Source organism: Pteropus alecto, unplaced genomic scaffold (genome assembly GCF_000325575.1).
Source record: "Pteropus alecto unplaced genomic scaffold, ASM32557v1 scaffold87, whole genome shotgun sequence".
Classification (NCBI taxonomy): Eukaryota; Metazoa; Chordata; class Mammalia; order Chiroptera; family Pteropodidae; genus Pteropus; species Pteropus alecto.
Genome location: NW_006443225.1, coordinates 13646104 through 13652103, shown reverse-complemented (window position 1 = coordinate 13652103; position 6000 = coordinate 13646104). Strand labels below are relative to the sequence as shown.

The 6000-nt window shown below is 41.5% G+C and overlaps 1 protein-coding gene across 7 annotated transcripts in view; it reads left to right on the top strand.

Annotated features, from left to right (window-relative positions):
• The window catches only part of EYA1 (EYA transcriptional coactivator and phosphatase 1), a 145615-nt gene that overhangs the window by 46655 nt on the left and 92960 nt on the right, over positions 1–6000 (top strand). The window lies entirely within an intron of this gene.

Below are 6000 nucleotides of genomic sequence, written 5' to 3'. Positions count from 1 at the left end.
GTCGTGGCAAGGCTTCTTGCTGTTCCTATAACCAATTCTCTGTGAAAGCCATACTCTCACTGGATTCTTTTGTCACGTACCACACTGGATGGAGATTCTCAAACCAGCAAAAGACATAATTATGAGCTAGAGAGACAGAGACCTGACATTTGAATTCATTTGAATTCCTAGATCCAGCCTTGCTGTATGCAACTTTAGACTTTCCAGATTTATAAGCCAATAAATTCCTTTCTTGAAATTAAAAAAAAAAAAAATTCTCAAATGCCAGTTCTATTTCCCACATGACCCTAGATGAAACCCTTCGATGGCCCGAGTCACATGGTTTATCCTTCTCTCTGTGAGGCAGCAGGATTGATATAACACAGGAATTTAAGGAACTTATGATCAGAAGGAAAGCAAGACTAATGAAGGCTTGTTTAGTATTGTTCCAGTGAAGAGGTAAATTACATGGTATCAGCTATGACCAAGCTGGAGTTCCAGAAGGTGAGGTCAGTGCAGGAAGGAGGAGTCAGGAAAGCATATTGGAAAGATGGGACTTGAGCCAGGCCTTGAAGGGTGAGAAATGGGAACTGATAGCAGCCTTAGAGGATCAAGAATGAGATGAGTTTCTAGGGCAGCGGTGACCCCATCCTGAACTGCGGAAGGGGGGGGCTCAGGTAACAGCTTGCTCAGCATATTCCTGTCCCTGCACTGTCATCCCCAACTCTCCACCCCAAGCCCCATCTCCAGACCCGATGACATAAACATACGTATGCTTGCATTTACAACAGCTTTCCCCACCTCTCCAGTCCTTAAAAGGAGAGTCAGAATCATAACGTTTCCTGAGTCCCAGTATGCTCACATCTTCCACATTCAGATTCTCGGGATTTTCAGTGAAGGAATGCCATTCTTATCCTGAACTGTTACTCTTTCCTTAAACAAATGACCAAGAGACTTCACCACCTACCTCGAGTCTCCTCGCTATGTCCCGGTAAACCATTTACTGTGACCTTCGGATCGTTTCTTCCTTTTCCTGTGTACAGTTGTGCTTTCCTTTCTGACCTGACCAGGTGCTGGCATTTCATTCACTGAGCAGCTCCATGTCGGAATGTGTGGTGCTCGTGTAGGTACTGCAAGCAGATGTTCCTTTGTGTTTCTTCATGAGTGTGTGTTTAAACTTCCCCCAAGGGGTGGACCCATGACACCTGCTTCTTTTGGTCCACAACGTCTTCTGAAATAATGATTGCATCTATAAAGACTGTCCGTAGAGGCTATCGACTGAACTCACTTGAAAAGGTTTTTTTCATAATGTGATCTCTCTGATCTGTCCGCTCGGAGTACAGAAGCTCTCTGCTTTAAACAGAGGGTGATGGGATGGAAAATAATGTCATCTCTTAGAGGTATTCTAATGGGAAAGGGTTTTCCTGCATTTTGTTCTGGACGTTAGTGCCTCCCCTCCACGGCAAAGCAGAAGAATGGCGATAGTTTTTCACAGTAGTAAACGATTTAAATAGATAAGATTTTCCTTGTAACTGGTGAGTAAGAAGGTACCTCCACCGCCACCCCACTTGGAGCATAACTTAATTCAGACTCTACCAAGAATAACCCTAGGTTTTCTTGGAGCTTCACTTGAACCCATCTCTGCCAACTCCTAAACTGGGAAATAATGGCTTCTAAGTGGGAATTCTTTCCATTTGGGAGAATTTTTGTAATGTCATGTTACATAAAATGTAAAACATCATAGAATATTTCTGCTCCTTTCTTTATCTAGAGGTGACTTTTCACATAAAGTCATTCGTCTCTAAGAAGGCGAGTACTTCTATGTTATTTTGATCAAGGAATTCTGAATACTAAGCTTAATTCTGTCGCTTAAAGTGATAAGCGAAGACTCTTGTAAATCACACAGAAGCTCTCATTGGGATCGATGCCACCGGCAGAAGGAAGTCTGTTTTTCCCGGTCATGTCTTGTCCTGTCTGCCCTGTGGCATCCCTGCTCGAGCCCAGTGGACGGCAGCCACGTGCTGTGTGGACCTGCCTCCTGCTGGGCCCCCAGAGCCGGAGGGGCTTCGGCAGCCCCGCGCCGGAGCTTTGTTGGGTGCAGTATGGTCGCTCTTTTGCCTGTCTTTTGTGGTGTTCTAAACTTTAGTGGAATTCGTCTGCTAGTATTGGCACCAAATTTGCATCAGAGCAGCTGTCAGTGGGACTGTCACCGCCCCCCGCCCCCAACCCCTGCCCTGAGCGTGAGCCCTGCTTAAGGACCCGAGTCACCCAGAACAGTCTCTGAGAAGCTTCCACTCTGTCCATGCTTGATTAGTGTGGTTACTTTCTCAGAGGGAAAAGAAAGCTTACACTGGTTGTGTGTTTTTGAAGCAGTTGCTAAAACACCTACTACATTGGTACTAACATCTAGCGGTACTAAAAATCAGGCACTATAGGTGTTTGTAAACCTGTGGATTTTCAGGAGGAAGGTAGTCAGTGAGCCATGTGTTTACTATGTTGGTTAAAAGAATGAAAAACCCCTTGGTTACTTTGAGAGGCAATGGACTGTGGAGACTAAGAGCTCCAGCTCCAGAGACCGATGGCCAGGACTGAATCGCACGTCTGTCACCGTTGCTCATAATCTTGGGCAGTTTGTTCATCCGTAGAATAGGTTACAATAGTGCCCGCCCCCTATTATTTGGGGCTGGCTCAGAGTTATCACTCGATAACTTTTTAAGTACTATTTTTCTCGTCACTTCTATTTTGCTTCCAATATATTGTTTTCATCTTATAGAAAAGAGCAGTTTAGTGAATCTTAGCACATCCCATAAAGCAATATCGCATGGGCAGGAGAGCATGAGAGAGCATTGTGTAGACTGTAGAACCGGACAGAGCTACGTTTGAACTTCCACCCCATAGAAGCTACATCGCCTTAACCTAACCCTCTGTTTCTTTATCTGCAAAATGGAAATACTACTATTCCCTCCAGGTTCGAGTTGTTGTGGAGTATAGATAAAGTGTATAAAAGAGGAACATACTCTTGACATACAGTGAGCACTCAACGGATGTTATCTGTTTTTAGTGTAATTACATCTTATGATCTGGGTGTGTTTTTATCAGTTGATTAAATATCCAATTATTTGTATAAGCTCTAAGGTGCTTTTTAGCCTATTCGATAAGGAAAGGACCAATTAATTTAAATGTAATTAGTATCTGTTAATTTGCATAACTGGTTAATTATTAGTACAAATTAGCTTAAAATACTGATTAGTAAGTCATGGGTATATACATGTAAATATATATAACTTATGCATATCAGAGGGAGGGAGAAAGAGAGAGAGAGTGATCCAGGTTCAGGAGGAAAGAGGAGAAGATGGGAATTCAGGGGAGCTTATTCTGAGGACAGGGGTTTCTAGTCCAAGCTGAATTGTGAAATTCCTTAGCAGTTAGCCGGGGCACAGTGGGAGGAGGCAAGAGAGACAAGGAGCAGCCTCAAAAAAACTGCACGCTGCTTCACTCTTGTGGGGCTGGAGCGTGTGTTTGGGTGGGTTGGAGTCACTGGGAAGAGACCACAGAAGTCCAAGAGATAACTCAGAGCCCAAAGCCTGATGAAGAAGCCCTGGTAAGGAGCTTGACTTTTATCCTGAGGGCAATGAGGAGCCACCTGTGGTTACTTTTTTAAGCAGGGGAGTGAGAAGATCAGATACGCCCATTAGAGAAAGTATTGTACTGTCTATGTGGAGACCGAACTGGAGGGGCCTGAAGAGGGAGGACAGGAACCCCCCAAAGGAGACTGTCGTAGGAAGCCAGTGCTGGCGGCCTGGGCTGAAAGCTAGCATCTCTCTTCGCCTAAGTGCTACATGAACGCAAGTGGGGAGGCCACGCAGATCTGATTCTGGTGGCAGAGAACTGATACCGCCTGAGCCCGAGTCTCTAGTGTGTGCCCTCTCCCCGACGTGAGTGGGAGCCTTTTGGAAGCTGCATTGTCTCCTGGGCCACTGGAGCGCCATTACATGCCTGTTTCGGCACACTGAACGGAATAGGGCCTCGGCCTGCAGCCAGCCAGGAAATGAGCATAACTTATGTCGAATTCCAGCTAACGTGCAGGCTTGGAAGTAGCATTATGCCTGGAAGTCACTTGGGTACCATTTGGAGTACTGAGCTGGGATTTACTCAGTTATACCTCAGTGGCCTATATGTGCCAATATAGCTTCCATGGTCTTTTCTACTTCGTTCCAGGGCATAACTTATGGAATGAAAACATCTATCTTTTAAACGTATTTTCTATATATTATTCATTTTTCTTGGTGGATAGGGATTATTGAGGTCAGCATTTATTGCTCAAAAACGTGTAGTATGAATGAAAGTAGCAAGTCATAACCTAAAAATGTGTAGTTTAAATGAAAGTAACAAGTCATAACTCAGAGTAATTTTTCCTATCAAATGTACATAATGATTAAAGTTGAAAAAAAAAAGCATTGATATTCACACTCTTGTCCAAAAGAAATTTTAATGTTTTTACAAGGAATTTTTTAAAGGCTCACTAAGTTCGAGAGATATATCTATATCTATATCTATATCTCGATATATAGATATATAGATAGATAGATAGATATAAATAAATTATTAATTGTTCACTGGTGTGTAAATAAACACGTAAAGAGTAAGTCGAAATAAAATAAAACTGATGTCATCCTGTGAAGTCCATGGAGGCCCAAGACTGTGTCTTAGTCATCCTTTTATCCCTGTGTGATTGTCAACACGAGCCCAGAGTTCAGTATGATTACGAAGGAGGAGGCGGCCACACAAAAGAGGATGTGAATGCGGGGTCTAGTCTGATGAGAACCCGATGCTCGTACCTGTTAGTAGTGTGAGAGCTCTCTGCTCGTCTGTCATAGGTGTTCTGGCAATTTTGAGCAGCAGCTATTCCTGAAAGATACACATGAAGAAACCTCAAATATGAGTCTGTGTGATAACTAAATTTGAAACAATTTTAGGAAATATTTTCTCCTCTTAATGAAAATAACAAATCTCTAGATCAGGTTTTCAAAGTTCAGAGATGCTCGATAAGTAAATAGAAAAATAATTTTAGATATGCAAAGAGATTAAATCATATTTATCTAGTCTGGGAAAGTAAAAAGAGAAAAGATACATAAATACAGTGGACAATTTTAGAAATGTTTTCTGGCATAAACAGTAACAATTCTGAACATTTGCTGATACTGTAGATTGTCCTTTGTACTTCACAAAACATTACCTCATTTGATCTGTTTAAGAAACCCTGTGGAGTAGAGACATCATATCTTAGAGTGATTAGGTGATTTGTCCAAAGTCCAAACAGTTCATAAGTGATGAACCAGAAGCTGTTTTCTGACTCCTAAGCCAGTACTTAAATGTTCAGTAGCAAGTAGATAATTGGATATTAACTACCACATCCTACCTGACGGCATCTGTGAACAGCTAGTTCGCCTTGAAGACTTCCTCCTCAGACTGCCGAGACGCTTATTGCCTGTACCACTCATTTGCCATAGAATTTTTATTTTTTAAAAATGATTTTTCTATTTATAGAAGCAACACAAGTACTGAGTAGAAAATTTTTAAATGTTCATTGGCTTCATGAATTTTGTATGACCAATGATTGTACCTCTCCATAGGTAAACTTTTTGAGATTTCTGTGCTTTTAAAAAATTTTTTATGCTTTTAAAAATATTTCCAATAAGATCACCAAAAATATTTTTTTAGCTTTAGTTTTAATTTTAACAAAATAGCATAAAAATGGTTCCCGTGTCATTAAACGTCATTATAATACAGTTTCGACAGCTTCATGGCATTCCACTTTCTAATACCGTGACATACCTGGGCATGCTTTCTGTATTCTGTTATTAAAAGCAACACAGAAATATGTCTTCGCTAACTCTCTCTCTGTATAAATCCATATTTTTTTCTTAGAGCAAATATCTGGCAGTAAAATCACTAGGTTAAATGGTATAGAAAATTTCCTGATCATTGATGAGATAGTCCAACAGAAAAGTTGTGCCTATT